At 39.4% G+C, this 14727-nt stretch overlaps 1 protein-coding gene across 1 annotated transcript in view; it reads left to right on the top strand.

Moving 5' to 3' along the window:
• LOC133553017 (zinc finger SWIM domain-containing protein 6-like) overlaps positions 1 to 14727 on the top strand; it is a 146419-nt gene that overhangs the window by 120149 nt on the left and 11543 nt on the right.

Raw genomic sequence — 14727 nt, 5'->3', positions numbered from 1 at the left:
TGAGTACATCCCTCACATTTTAACATTATTTGTTATTATGATACAACTACTTTAGTGTTGTCAGTGCACAGCTTGTATATAAATACAGATGTATTATCTACTGAAAATCAGTCCAAATCTATATTGCGATATACAGTATATTATAGCCTCCGGCGATAACATTTTATTTGGCATGTAAATAATACAACCATTTTAAAACTATTACCAAATTTGTCTGCTGACGTATGCAGTACCATATTGTGTCATTTCTGGGTGTATTATTTTCTCAAAAACTAATATTCATCTACAGTTCTTGCTACCTGACTGTGAATATCTGGTTACATTCTGTTGTAACATGGTTCTATATACTCTTCTTTTAAAATGTTCAAAAACACAAGTTCTTCTGTTTGGATATTATGCATTAGTTTTAGGCGATACTAAAAATGTAGGTATCGATCCAATGCCAAGTAGTTACAGGGGGCAGTATTGGTCATATCAATGATAATACTGATACTTAAAATTTTCAGTATCTTTGAATGATAACATTTTTCATCAACATTATAATCTGGTAAAAACACAGAATGGCAAAATCAATTAAATATTAAAATTATTTCTTTATTTTGAACAAAACAACTGCAGTTGGGAAAAATTAGTAAACATAAGCAAAAACTACTATTGTCTTGGATTTAAATCTTTTGATTTTTTGCCCTTTAAGCCCTACGCTGTCCAGGTACTTATTGCCTGAATTTGTAAACAATAACAAAAGCGACAAAAACGGATTTAAGATAACAAAAAAATATTGATCACTGTGGTATCGACCATATATTGATACTATACTTGGTATTATTACTCTCAATATTTGTATCGATCCGTCCACCTATCTTATCGCTATCTTAGTAGTTAGCATGGCTTATTGTATCCTCCTGGTGTTTAGTGTAACATATTTAGCTATTCCTGGTCCTTTAGTGATAAGATTAGATACTTTGTTTGCTTTTAACTTGCAAGCAAGGATGCGGCTTTGCACTGTGAAGGGACGTTAGCCACTAGATTGCCTGCAGGAATGCTACATTGCGTTGAGAATACGGTTGTGCGCTTGTTTGCTGTTAAATTTGCTGTACACAGCTAGAACGTGTCATCAACAAACAAATGTAGGGGTGTCCCGTTACGCTTTCGCTTCCAATATGCTACTGATGTTGGAGCCTTGGGTATCGGCCGATTACCGATATTCAACCAATGCAATATCAGCGTAAAACTGTACATACTTTGATGTTTTAGTGTGGAATGTTATATAAGGATTTGATCAAGTGACAGAGATCAATAGTAGGTATTACAATATGAACCTTTATTATTATCCTTCTGGAATGGGACTTATGCTGTCTTTAAGTTGAAGTGGGGTTTCAACTGTTTTCTTAGCGTCCACCCTAATGGTCACAACAATTAATTAAGTGAAGTTCATGAAGCAGTGTCTTGAATGATGCGGACATGTTTGTTCCTGGATACTTTCTAATACACATGTGTCTTGGAGTCTCAGTATGTGTAAGTAATTTTGCCACTATAATTATTTGGTAATATTTTATATTGACAAAATGTGGTTCAGCTCAGTGGCCTTGTGGTTAGAGTGCCGCCCTGAGACTGGGATGTTGTGAGTTCAAACCCCGGCCGAGTCATACTGAAGACTAGAAAAAATGGGATGCTTGGCACTCAGCCATCAAGGGTTGCAATTGGGGGTTAAATCACCAAATGATTCCCAAGTGCGGCCCACGCTGCTGCTCACTGCTCCCCTCACCAAGGATGGTCAGTGCCTGAGAGCTGCGGCCTACCACCATGACCCCGCACTCCCTCCCCTCTGTTGCTAGATATCTCAAGATGTACGTTGAGATATGTAAATGTGCTTTGCTATGGAGGTTTTTTTTTCCCACTCTAGACTGAGCCCCCTTAGGAGCCCAGTCTAGATTGTATTTTTTAATTATCCTTCCACAGCATTTTACCTTTTTCCCCATCTTTTACGGGGTCGCCTTGCGGCGGGACCCATCAGTGTTCCTGTTCTGTAACCCTGTACACTGTTTGTTCGTCTAATTTTGAACGGGTTTGTGCTGAAAACAAAGTTTTATTGTATTTGTGCAATGACTAATAAAGACCTATCTATCCATTTATCACCTCCCAGAGGGTGAACAAGGGGATGGGTCAAATACAGAGGACAAATTTCGCCCCGCCTAGTGTGTGTGACAATCATTGGGACTTTAACTTGAACTTTTAGACTGCACTATTGATCAAATAAGGACACTTGTTATGTATGCCTAGCTCGTGTGCTATTCCGTGCTCAGTTGTTGTGTAGCTGCGAGCTTTAATTAGCCTACAGCCTACATTTTGTGCTTATTGGAGGATATTTTGAAGATTCTAAAGTAAATGATGCTCATTTCTGAGGGCTTATTTTGGAGATTTTAGATGCAAACCGATAGAATACGATACATGTTTTGTTGCTAATATCAAGCAGATATAAATATCGGGCTCGGGTCACCCCTGTTAAACAGTTAATCTCTGCTGAGTCATCTCCCGACTACATCGGCAGCTGAGTAAAACATTTGGGAACTGAGGAGAGCAATTTTTTAAGTTTTTCAGGTGGATTTATTTCCCATTCTTGCTTGATGTACAGCTTAATTTGTGCAATAGTCCGGGGTCTCCGTAGTGGTATTTTACGCTTCATAATGCGCCACACATTTTCAATGGGAGACAGATCTGGGACTACAGGCAGGCCAGTCTAATACTTGCACTCTTTTACTATGAAGCCACGCGGTTTTAACACGTGGCTTTGCGTTGTCTTGCTGAAATAAGCAGGGGCATCCATGATGACGTTGCTTGGATGGCAACATATGTTGCTCCAAAACCTGTATGTACCTTTCAGCATTAATGATGCCTTCACAGATGTGTAAGTTACCCATGCCTTGGGCACCAATATACTACAATACCATCACAGATGCTGGCTTTTGATCTTTGCGCCTAGAACAGTCCGGATGTTTCTTTTCCTCTTTGGTCCAGAGGACACAACGTCCACAGTATCCGAAAAAAATTTGAAATGTGGACTCGTCAGACCATGGAACACTTTTCCACTTTGTATCAGTCCATCTTAGATGAGCTCGGGCCCAGCAAAGCCGGCGGCATTTCTGGGTGTTGTCGATAAAAAAAAACTTGAAAAATGCCGCTGTTTGGTGACTCGGCATCGTTAGCCACTTAGCTGGCTTGCTATGTCCAATCCGCTGCCTGTTAAAAGTCAAACATGTGCACCTTTTTTTTGGGAAAAAGTCTTTCATAAATGAGTCAAAGTGCTCTGTCAGTCGCATAAGTAGTCAAAAGCACGTTAACGGTGATGGATTCATTCCGGTTTGTGGGATGCTTCCACTGGAATAGGGGACAAGTAAGGATGCCAGTGTGTGTGTTGCCCCTCTGTCCCTGCACTGTGTGTTTTGGTGTGTATGTGTCACGTGTGGACAATGTGTGTTAATCAGTCTGCGCTGCTGTTTTTGATGTTGTGGACTCACGGGAGCTGGATCAGTGAATATTAATTATATTAATGAGAGTTTAATTAGTGTGACTGTAATGAGGAAGAGGGGGGCGTGCTGGCCAGCAGGGACTGGGAAGTATGGGAAAGATTGTTTGTTTGTCTCTCTCCGCAAAGCTGGCAAATTAAGTTCATCGAAAGGGTACGTTCTGCCCCCAGCCCGTCCAGTTTTTAGATATATATACCAAGACAACGAACACATCACACCTCACTTCCTGCAGAGAGGAGATTGAGTTAATTGAAGCCAAACAAGTGCTTGGCCGCTGCTTTCCACTCCTCAAACTTCTATTTTGCCTGAGTCAGCCTCCTCTCACTTGTTACTCCTCCATGTGCTCCCCCTGTGGTGTGAAACAGGCGATTTAGAATAATACGGCCACTTATGGGTGCTCCCTGGGAGCCAGGGGTGTCTACTCAGCACATAATGAATGTGTGTAATGTAGCGTAGTGTAATACGAGAGCATATAGCTCCAACGCTCCCACGGGACGACGGACAGTTTAAATATAGAGGAGGAGGGTAAAGGAGCCGGGGCTATTTTAATGGCCCCCATTATAACATTATCATTGATACACGCAGAGGAGAAAGGGAGACTTTTTCACATTGCATGCTTTTTGTATTTGTCTTCATCTGGCTGCTTCACAGGAGCTGTTTTATATATATATATATATATATATATATATATATATATATATATATATATATATTTATATATATATATATATATATATATATATATATTTATATATATATATATATATATATATATATATATATATATATATATATATATATATATATATCTTAGAGAGAGGTGGTGTGCTGGCGTCTTCTAATCATGCATGTAATGAAGCTTTTTACCATGAGAATTCAGTAAGAACTTATACAAAATGTAATGCATTCTAATAAGTGGAATGTTTTTTTCTCGATAAAGCTTTGGTTTTAATGTCTTTAATGACTGAAATTGTGGCAAAATGTTGTTTTTTGTGTTTAATTAAAGTAGGGCTGTAACTATGCAAAATGATTGTGACCAAAATCTTAAAGGTTTATTGTTATTGTTGAAAGCACATATATATTTATAAATACATTAAAATCTTTTAAATAAGTAATTATTTAACAAAAAAATTATAAATGAAAATAGACACTATTAAAAAAACCCCACTATTTAACATGTTTTGTGTTTCTTATGCCTCACTTAGTGTTTTAGTCTGTTCTAATGGCTAAGCTTTTATTGTTTTAAATATTAATTTGTACTGTAGCCCTTTCAGATTTATTTAAATGAAAAATTTTCTTAAGCATTATAAATTATTATTATTATTAGAGATGTCTGATAATGGCTTTTTTTTGCCGATACCTGATATTGTCCATCTCTTAATTACCAATTCCGATATCAACCGATATATACAGTCGTGGAATTAACACATTATTATGCCCAATCATGATGTGATGCCCCCGCTGGAAGCATTAAACAATGTAACAAGGTTTTCCAAAATAAATCAACTCAAGGTATGGAAAAAAATACCAACATGGCACAACCAATAGTTATTATTAAAGTCCACAAAGTGCATTTTTATTTTAACATGCCTCAAAAACAGCAGCTTGGAATTTGGGGACATGCTCTCCCTGAGAGAGGTTATGAGGAGGTTGAGGTGGGTGGGGTTGATGTGTGTGGAGGGGGCGAGGTAGGGGTAGCGGGGGTGTATATTGTAGCTTCCCGGAAGAGTTAGTGCTGCAATGGATTATGGGTAGTTTTTCTGTTGTGTTTATATTGTGGTACTGTTCAGATGCTCTCCCGAAATGTGTTTTGTCATTCTTGTTTGGTGTGGGTTTCACAGTGTGGCGCATATTTGTGGACAGTGTTAAAGTTTGTTTATACGCCCACCCTCAGTGTGACCTGTATGGCTGTTGACCAAGTATGCCTTGCATTCACTCGTGATTGTGAATAACCGTGCCGGCAGTGCCTTAGAGGTTAATTGGCGCTCTGTACCTTTCCCTACGTCCGTCAAACATCCCTACAGCCACACTTTGGACACCCCTGCTGTGGGTGGAATGTACTAGAAAGTGTGCCTTTTTCAAACTTAAAAGTGTGGATATGAATATGAAGAAGCAGCAGATGCAGCACATCCCCCTTATCTCCACTCCTCCGGAAGCCAAGGAGCCAAATCGGCAGCGCTTGTTATCATATTAGATTTCCATAGGAGATACAAGACTTCCAATGCTAATGAAGCTCGATCCTCGCTATAATCCGCAACCTTTGATCCGCTGCATAATCGCTGCCAACGCAGCACTGTTTGTGGTGGAGTGAGGAGGAAGCGTGACAAAGTTAAAGCAATGACACTCACAAGTGCTCATCCCCGCTTTGCATTTTTGGCTTTAAACCCTGCCTGCACCTTAAACCCTGCACCTTTCATACTAGATGTAACGCCTGAACGTTTAAAATTGACTTTTTTTTTTAATCTATCTGTGTGGACGCACTTTAGCTCTTGTTGGCGAATGTGTAGCTTAGCTGAAGAAGGAACACTTGAGGAAAGAAGAGTGTTTACAGTCAAGGACTGACATCAAAAGGTTGGTGGTCATCGGGATGCTGACCAGACACTTGTGATGGATCTTGGAATGTAAAGGCTGGGATAAACTCCTGCGCCACGTCATCTGATGGCGACTTGATTGATTTATAGTTCTTCCACTGGGCCTGACTTTTAAATTGCAATTCTCTTCCAAAACACTAAGTGGCAGGGTCTCTCGAAAAAGCAACCGCAGCGTTTTGTGAAGATTGATGACAACCCACAACATCGCCATCTTTGTTGACACTGGAACTAATCATTCAGAAACATCAGTTTACTTTTAATGGCCGTTTGACTCATAAACGGAAGGAAAATAAGTTGGTCAAGATGGACTGTGAATCAGTGGCCTAGTGGTTAGAGTGTCCGCCCTGAGATCGGTCGGTTGTGCGTTCAAACCCCGGCCGAGTCATACCAAAGACAATAAAAATGGGACACATTACCTCCCTGCTTGGCACTCAGCATTAAGGGTTGGAATTGGAGGTTAAATCACCAACAATGATTCCCGGGCGAAGCCACCGCTGCTGCTCACTGCTTCCCTCACCTCCCAGGGGGTGATCAAAGGTGATGGATGGAATGCAGAGAATCATTTCGCCACACCTAGTGTGTGTGTGACAATCATTGGTACTTTAACTTTACTTTAACCCCTGAACGGTCCCAGCAGAGCATGGGCAATTTTGCTGTTGGTCCGGAAAAGAGAGGTATGGTGATTTGTTATATGTTCATGTGGTATTGATGTTCAAGCTCTCCGGTTCACGAATATTACCATTGTGCCTAAAAGGTATTGATGGGGAATGAGGAAGTGGCGTGTGCGTGAGAGAAAGTGTGCACAAGAAAGAATATGTTTCGGAATTAAAGTTGTTGTTGGCACAAGATTGGCAATACAAGCTCAAAAGAGTGTTGTTTGTGTGACTTCCAATGGATAAAACAACACAAGAAGCTGAAAAACAACACATTAAGTAATTGTTTTTTTTATAGCACATTAAGATATTAATTACACAATTTCAGTTTTAATTTCATTAGAGATGTCCAATAATATCGGGCTGCCGATATAATCGCCTGATAAATGCTTTAAAATGTAATATCGGAAATTATTGGCATCGGTTTCAAAAGTAAAATTTATAATTTTTCAAACGCCGCTGTAGGGAGTGGTACACAAACGTAGGGAGAAGTACAGAGCGCCAATAAACCTTAAATGCACTGCCTTTGCGTGCCGGCACGGTTATTCACGGTCACGAGTGAATGCAAGGCAAACTTGGTCAACAGCCATACAGGTCTCACTGAGGGTGGCTGTATACACAACTTTAACACTGTTATAAATATGTGCCACACTGTGAACCCACACCAAAAAAGAATGACAAAAAACATTTCGGGAGAACATCCGCACCGTAACACAACATACACACAACAGAACAAATACCCAGAACCCCTTGCAGCATTAACTCTTCCAGGACGCTACAGTATACACCCCCCGCTACTCCCTATCCCCCCACCTCAACCCCACCCTGCCCACCTCAACCTCCTCATGCTCTCTCATGGAGAGCATGTCCCAAATTCCAAGCTGCTGTTTTGAGGCATGTTAAAAAAAATTTATGCACTTTGTGACTTCAATAATAAATATGGCAGTGCCATGTTGGCATGTTTGTCCATAACTTGAGTTGATTTATTTTGGAAAACCTTGTTAAATTGTTTTATGCATCCAGCGGGGCATTGCAACAAAATTAGGCATAATAATGTGTTCATTCCACGCCCAAGGACACGACGGCAGAGACTAGGATGGCGGAAGCGGGGATCAAACCTGGAACCCTCAAAGTGCTGGCACGGCCACTCTACCAACCGAATAGGGGACCTTTTTAAAAATGTATAGAACTTAGTCCCTTCCTAGTAAATACACAGTGTGCCTACCCTGTTACCATAGCAACCTATGCTGCGTAGGTAAAAGTAGGGTGTCAGGATCCTGTTTAGATTGGTTGCAATGCAAAGAAAGCCAGTTCTCCTCAAACCATGCAGTGGAATGTAGCTGCATGAAAAGCACCCTCACGGAAGGGAATCCTACTGTACTTGTTTTCAATACATGCTTCCCAACTTTGTAGTCCACAAGGAACAAAAGCCCAGTATGGATTTCCCCTCCCCGACATTTGGAGGAGGTTATTTGCCTGCCATCCAAGCCTCTTCAGCTTCCATCCAATGGAGGCCTCTGACTCTCCAGTGCAAACCAAACACAAAGGATGGAATGTTGATGAGGCCTCCTTTTTTTTTTTTTACCCAAGGCTCCGTTTTTTTTTTCTTCTCCTTTTGCTTTGCTACACCCTAGGAATCTTCCAGAAGGCCCTTGTGAGGTGGAAGCTTTTAGCAGCTCTTTAGATGGTGTGAAAATGGGAAGAACCCTTTGCAGGAAATGTTCACACTGTTGCACCAACGGCAACGGTGTGTTTTGTTGCCTTCCGTGTTGGTTCACATGGTTTTTAAAGGTGCTCTCACTCAGCAGCCAAACGGATCACTTGCATGTTGCACCGGAATTGAAACTTGGCATTTAGCATCACATTGCTTTTACCAGGCAGCTTTGATGTGTTTTCAAAAGGGCAGGTGTATGTGTGTGTGTGTCGGCCCTTTCCTCCCTTCCTCTGCTCATGTGTGCCGGTATTTGTTTGATGTGTGTCCAGCCTTACGCGGCTGGAAGGTGAATCCCTTAATTTCCCCGTGGACTCAATTAGCGTCGCGATTGGTCGAGAGAAGGCCAGGTTGCTGGCTTCTGAAGCGGAGTAGACCTTTTTGAAAGTGGAGGTTGCAAGTGAAGTGGAATAGGAGATGAGACAGGTTGGGTCGGGGCCGTAGAAGACTTGGCTCTGTCCGTGATGATGATGATGATGATGATGGTGATGAGAGAGTGAAGCGTCCTCATGCGCTAGCAGGTGTCACGCAGCTCTGATTTCATTAGGACCAATTAGAGTGGAGAAAATACTCATTAAACTCTGGTTTCTAGGTGATTAAATAGCAAGTTGGGGGTAAATTGCAGGGATAAGCTAACTGTTGTATTCCCCTGTGAGCCTATTTTCATTTTCAAGTCTGTTTCAAATTGCTAATGATTTTCTTCTCCTGTCACCTCAGTGAAATGCGTTTCATGCAGTGGCCGTATCCGATCTTACTGTGTACTTTGTATTTAGTACCACGTAGTAATCATTTGCAAAGTTAATGTACGTGAACATGTTTGTGTATCTCTCTCAGTAGTTGGCATGGCTTGTATGTTGTCTGTCACATTGGCAACAAATGACTGCTCTTTACAAATTCTGCCTAGCAACAATTGGCTATGAAACATGTGACAAACAGTTTCATGTTCACCGTCTGGCCAAAAAGTGATTCTGTTCCGATAATAAATATTGTATGCCTGTTTTCTTTGAATACATAGATGTTGGAAATTAGGTATTGAAAAAAAAATGTAAATTAGCTCAAGCCACCTTATTGGATTTACATATTTTTTTCCAATTATGAAAATAAGATTACAAATTAGAGATGTCCGATGATATCGGGCCGCCGATATTATCGGCCGATGAATGCTTTAAAATGTAATATGGGAAATTATCGGAATCGGTTTCAAAAAGTAAAATGTATGACTTTTTAAAACGCCGCTGTACGGAGTGGTACACGGACATAGGGAGAAGTACAGAGCGCCAATAAACCTTAAAAGCACTGCCTTTGTTTGCCGGCCCAATGACATAATACCTACGGCAGGCCTGGGCAATTATTTTGCTTTGAGGGCCAAATTTTGAGAAAAAATGTGTCTGGGCGGCCGAAATATCTATTTTTAGGAACGCAATAACAAATCCTCACAATAATGTCTGAATGCTAAAAACGTTATGACAGACCGCCTTAAAAAATATTTTTTTTTACTGAATGAGACACCCAGAATGTACATGAAAATAAAGAATATGGGATTTACAATATTAACTATGAAAGATAAAACACTGAATATTGAGAACATATGAACATCACACCCCCTCTCCATCGACATATTTTACAATCAAGCGAAACGTAACAAAAATGCAACAAACACAGCGAAATATGAACGTGAAGGGTAAAAAATATATCACTAAGCTTTAGAACTTTGTTGTAAAAATCTTCTTCCGCGTCAGCCCCTGACACCCACATTTTAGGCTCAGAAAAGACTCTGTGGAAACGCTCCCCACCCACACTGCTTGGTGCCTTGTCTGACCTGCTGTGACTTAGATTACCATAGTAACTACTTACATTACCATAGTAACTAATTAAATGACCGTAATAACTAGTATATCATGCAAAAGCACAGATTCCAACCATTGAAATATTTTCTATAGTTGAAGACTTACGGTCATTACAAAACATCACTGCACAAAATAATGGCGGCTACAAATTCATTCCTAAAGATCTAAAAAAAATATTTGGGAATGTCCGGCGGGCCAGATTGAAATGCTTAACGGGCTGCATGTGGCCCCCGGGCCTTAATTTGCCCTGGTCTGACCTTCGGCTTTTCACACACACACAACCTTAACACTGTTACAAATATGCGCCACACTGTGAACCCACACCAAAAAAGAATGACAAAAACATTTCGGGAGAACATCCGCACCGTAACACAAAATTAGCACAACAGAGCAAATACCCAGAAACCCTTGCAGCACTAACTGTTCCGGGACACTACAATACACCCCCCCGCCGCCGCTAACCCCAACCTCCTCATGCTCCCAAATTCCAAGCTGCTGTTTCGAGGCATGTTCAAAAACATAATGCACTTTGTGGCTTCAATAATAAATATGGCAGTGCCATGCTGGCATTTTTTTTCCCCATTAACTTGAGTTGATTTGTTTTAGAAAACCTTGTTATATTGTTTAATGCATCCGGCGGGGCATCACAACAAAATTAGACATAATAATGTGTTAATTCCACGACTGTATATATCTGTATCGGTTGATATCAGAATCGGTAATTAAGAGTTGGACAATACCGAAATATCTGATATCGGCAAAAAAGCCATTATAGGACGTCTCTATTACAAACCTATGAATTAAAATAGCACTTGGACAATGCAGACCTCCGCCAGGCCCTGTTACCCAATAGTAATAAAGTCTTAAATCCAGACATTGATCTGGATCACGCTCATTTCTGACATTTTCAAAGGAACTAGAGTTTTTGGGAAATTTTCCCTATAGCTAACAAATCTTATAAGAGAAAAGAACACCTTTCCTTTTTAATGCTTTTCTTACTCATAAATAGGAGTCACCTTACAATGGAGTCACTGGGAGTACTTTATTCTGCCCAATACGCCCTCTAAATAACCATCCATAAAGCGCCAAGAATACTCTATTGAAATTTTGTCCAGGGTGTACAACTCCTTCCGCCCGATAGTAGCTGAGATAAGCACCAGCGACACCTAAGGGAATAAGCGGTAGAAACAGGATGAATGGAATATTAACTAAGTATTAGCTATATTGTTATTGTAAGTGCTAACACAGACAAACTATTTTTAGCGATGCCATGATCACTAACTCGCTCATTGCTGCTATATTGTCATCAGCTGGTTAGCTGCTTCCTTGCCTCCTTGGAGCTTGTAAATGTTTATTCTAGATCAGTGGTTCTCAACCTTTTTTCAGTGCTGTACCCCCTGTGAACATATTTTTAATTTAAGTACCCCCTAATCAGAGCAAAGCATTTTTGGTTGAAAAAAAAGATAAAGAAGTAAAATACAGCATTATGTCATCAGTTTCTGATTTATTAAATTGTATAACAGTGCAAAATATTGCTCATTTGTAGTGGTCTTTCTTGAACTATTTAGAAAAAAATATTAAAAAAGAACTAAAAACTTGTTGAAAAATAAACAAGTGATTCAATTATAAATAAAGATTTCTACACATAGAAGAAATCATCAACTTAAAGTGCCCTCTTTGGGGATTGTAATAAAGAACCATCTGGATTCATGAACTTAATTCTAAACATTTCTTCACCAAAAAAGAAATCTTTAACATCAATATTTATGGAACATGTCCACAAAAAATCTAGCTGTCAACACTGAATTTTGCATTGTTGCATTTCTTTTCACAGTTTATGAACTTATATTCATATTTTGTTGAAGCATTCATCAATAAATATATTTAGAAAGGATATTTGAATTGTTGATATTTTTGGAATATTTTTTAAAAATCTCACGTACCCCTTGGCATACCTTCAAGTACCCCCAGGGGTACGCGTACCACCATTTGAGAACCACTGTTCTAGATCATAAATAATGCTTCTCACCTTTAATAGTAGAAGAATGATGACATAATCCAAGAAGTTGGTCAACTTTGACAGCCAATTTATCCAATGATGTTTTCTGCAGTGGGTAATCAGTGATGATGAAGAAAAAAGACAATGTGTGGATGCATTTGTGAAATGAATGCACCACCATATGGTTAAAATGAACAAAATATCCATCCATCCATTTTCTACCGCTTGTCCCTTTTGGGGTATATGTAAGTATTAAATGTTATTATGAATGTGCCGGTTACATGTTTACAGCATGTATATAAAACCTTAAGGGAGGTGTTTGGATATTTATAAGTATTTTAAAGGCAGAATAGAGCGACTCCAATAGACTCCATTATAATTGGACTTTTGCTTGCATGAGTTAGAATGCATGAAAAAACAAAAAGGTGTGTGCTTGTCTTACGTAAAGATTGTGAAGACACAATTCCAAAAAGAGTGCAGTTTCCCTTTAATAGAAGTTTAATCAAAATCTACCCATCGTTTTTTGAGCTACCTAAATAAAGCCTCTTGTCAGTCATCCACTGTCTTTGTCTCTGTGGTTGGAGGCAGAGGTGCTAGACTACATGTGAAGGAGTTTGAAAATGTAAGCCAAGGTAGTATACATGATTAGGATAAGAACCACAATAGAGTGACTTTTTCCTTATCTCATTTTTGGACATTTCCTGCATGTTAGATTAGAATCTGTACATTACTTTTTCAGTTATGTTGCTAACTAACTCACAAACCAATGGAAAGGATTACATACGCTTCTGGTATAGGTAATAATCCATGGTCAAAATGTTGTCAGTGTTTTAAGTACCTAATTTTTTGTCATCCTTGAGTAAAAAGCAGTCAACGGTAAAATCTAATAACACGGTCCTCAAAATGCCTTTATTAAAATAACTGACTGTCCAGGCAATTTTAAACATAAAAGTTAATTAACCAACTTCAGTTTTTCAAATATAAAGATGAATTATGGCTGCAACAATTGTTTAATTAAAAAAAACATGTAGTTATATTTTGTTACTTCAATTAATTATTTAACGAGTGTAACTAATAAAAATTATAAAATCTACATCGAATGTGCGGAACTTTACATAGATGGACTTAGTTTTCGCCTGGCGCTGCAATATCGTTTTTTAAATTATCCTGAGGGAACTCTCCTGAAGGAATCAATAAAGTACAATCTTTCTATCTATAGAAAGCACATGAGAGTGGTGATGTGTGAGGGTCTGATCTGTATGGTTGAGAACAGCAGAGAGTCCCTCCCCCCCACACACACACTCATAATGTCTATTATTGTCCACGGGGGCAGTATAGCTCGGTTGGTAGAGCAGCATTTTAAGGGTTGCAGGTTCAATCCTCGCTTCCGCCTTCCTAGTCACTGCCGTTGTGTCCTTGGGCAAGACACTTTACCCTCTTGCTCCCAGTGCTACCCACACTGGGTTAAAAAAATAAAAAAGCAAGTTAGATATTGGGTTTCACAGTGTAAAGCGCTTTGAGTCACTTGATAAAAGTGCTATATAAATATAATTCACTTCACTTCACGTTAAAAGTGCAATGTCGATGTTGATGATGTGCATTTATTAGAAAAATAATGACGCTTAACCTCTTAAGGCCCATGCTGTTTGTTTACATGCTTTTTTTATTTCTCTTTGGTATTTGGGCTTGTTGGACCCTAATTAGAATAAAAACAAAAAAATGTATTTTGATATGATGTACTTAGTCAATAAGTACACAAACATGTACTTCATGTGTAGTGTCAATGCTATTTTTTATTTTTACACTTTTTTATTTCGAATTCCATTGTGTGTTATACTCTTCTGACACCACCAGATGGCAGTATAAGTGTCCACAAAAGCGGCGTAAGACCCCAATTCTGCAGTGTACACAATTTTGGAAATAAGAGCTAAAAGGTGCTGTCCACGCATGTGGCCACTAAGGCCTTGAGAGGTTAATTAAGGCAACCAGAAACATTTTTGTTTTTTCAGCTATTTTCTCTAAAACACGCACTATTTGCAAATTAATTAATAGATTTAATCAATCAATCATATAGCCCTAAATCACGAGTGTCTCAAAGGGCTGCACAAGCCACAACGACATCCTCGGCTCAGATCCCACACCAGGGCAAGAAAAAATTTGACAAGATTACTCAATTATTCAATTGTTCCATAGCTGCAACCCTTAGGAGAATAAAACTTTACTGAAAATAAAGTTGTAACCGGTTGCAGAATGCAACTACAGGGTATCTGTGGTGTCTCAAGTCTTAAATCCCAAAATTTTAATTTAAGGACTTGAAATTTCTAAAATGATCCCACTGTGTGGTATTTGCATGTTCTCCCCGTGACTGCGTAGGTTCCCTCCGGGTACTCCGGCTTCCTCCC

This window comes from Nerophis ophidion, linkage group LG01, assembly GCF_033978795.1.
Source record: "Nerophis ophidion isolate RoL-2023_Sa linkage group LG01, RoL_Noph_v1.0, whole genome shotgun sequence".
Classification (NCBI taxonomy): domain Eukaryota; kingdom Metazoa; phylum Chordata; class Actinopteri; order Syngnathiformes; family Syngnathidae; genus Nerophis; species Nerophis ophidion.
Note: the sequence above shows the minus strand (reverse complement) of the source record. Positions and strands in the feature narration are given on the sequence as shown.